This window comes from Capra hircus, chromosome 3 (assembly GCF_001704415.2).
Source record: "Capra hircus breed San Clemente chromosome 3, ASM170441v1, whole genome shotgun sequence".
In the NCBI taxonomy this organism is placed as follows: Eukaryota; Metazoa; Chordata; class Mammalia; order Artiodactyla; family Bovidae; genus Capra; species Capra hircus.
Genome location: NC_030810.1, coordinates 4433619 through 4435272, shown reverse-complemented (window position 1 = coordinate 4435272; position 1654 = coordinate 4433619). Strand labels below are relative to the sequence as shown.

The window sequence follows — 1654 nt, the reverse complement described above, 5'->3', positions numbered from 1 at the left end:
TTGGTGATGGGGGTTTGGAATGAGAAAGTGTGGCGCTCACTCATTCAAGCAGCAATGCGTTCACAGGGTGCCTGCCTGCGCCCGGGGCTGTGTTTGCCACACCTGTCCCCCACCTCTCTGGCTTGAATGTGGCCTCCTGTTAACATCTGAAAGTGAATTTGCTCAGTCGTGTCCGACTCTTTGTGACCCCATGGACTGTAGCCTACCAGGCTCCTCTGTCCATGGAATTTTCCAGGCAAGAGTCCTGGAGTGGGTTGCCATTTCCTTCTCCAGGGGATCTTCCCAACCCAGGGATCGAACCTGGGTCTCCTGCATTGTAGGCAAACGCTTTACCGTCTGAGCCACCAGGGAAGCCCAATGTGGCTAGCATCTGGGCCGCATTCTTCTGCATCTGCACAGAGCAGGCACGGGCAGGGACTTTCTGAGTGCATTTTGAGTGGGTTAATGACACCAAACTCTTATGCTTATGACAGTTACCCAGTTCCTCTCAGCCCTGGGGTCCTGTCCTGTCTTCTTCACAGATCCAGCCACTGGGGCAGGACAGCTGGCCAGGAGACCTCCCGAAGAGTTGGATTCTCAAGCAGATGCTTCACTGTGTGTCCCAGGGAGTGTGGGCAGGGCCCCTTGGATTGCTGGCCACCTCTCAACAAACCGTCTACAGGTCCTTTCAAATCTTTTGCCAGAGGACTTGGTCTTGGGCTTTGGGCTCTGCTCTGAGTGGCCTGTGGTCCTGGGAAAGAGGTCTCACTTTATTTTCTGGTCTGCTTGGCAGAACTCCCGTGATGTCCCCATCTTACCACCTGCTCCTCTTGCCAGTGCTGTCTGCCCTACCCTGAGCGTCAGTCACTGGTCCCCGCCAGACACTGGACTCACTTCACTGTCCGTGGGAGCCTGGACCACCTTCTCGAGGCTCCATGGCCTCACTCCCTGCTGGCTACCCCCCACCCTGCCCAGGCTCAGGCCTCCGTCTCCAGGCCCAAAGGCTCGACCGGGTTCTTTCTGATGATTAGCTCAGTTTCACCTCCCCACTGCTGGGTATGTTTCTGGGGAAGCAACCAAGAACAGGCCCTCATCCTGGTCCCCTCCTGCATCAACAAATGAGCAACCCTAGAAACATTTCGTGCTCTGAATTCTTGACATGAATCAGCCTCCCCCATCAGTGTGAGTTACAAGCTAGAGAGAGAACTTCTGACAATCAGTTCAGTTCAGTTCAGTTCAGTCACTCAGTCATGTCCAGCTCTTTTCAACCCCATGGACTGCAGCATGCCAGGCCTCCCTGTCCATCACCAACTCCTGGAACTTACCCAAACTCACGTCCATCAAGTCAGTGATGCCATCCAACCATCTCATCCTCTGCGTCCCCTTCTCCTCCTGCCCTTAATCTTTCCCAGCATCAGGGTCTTTTCAAATGAGTCAACTCTTCGCATCAGGTGGCCAAAGTATTGGAGTTTCAGCTTCAGCATCAGTCTTTCCAATGAATATTCAGGACTGATCTCCTTTAGGATGGACTGGTTGGATCTCCTTGCAGTCCAAGGGACTCCCAAGAGTCTTCTCCAACACCACAGTTCAAAAGCATCAATACCTCAGACAGTAAGGATCCTCTTTCATATACTTCCAACTCAACTTGGAGAGTTTCAAGCAGCTTTATTGAGAT

The 1654-nt window shown here is 53.1% G+C and overlaps 1 non-coding gene across 1 annotated transcript; it reads right to left on the bottom strand.

Annotated features, from left to right (window-relative positions):
- TRNAC-ACA lies at positions 280 to 351 on the bottom strand. Its single transcript has one exon. It is a non-coding gene; the product is annotated as a tRNA-Cys (tRNA).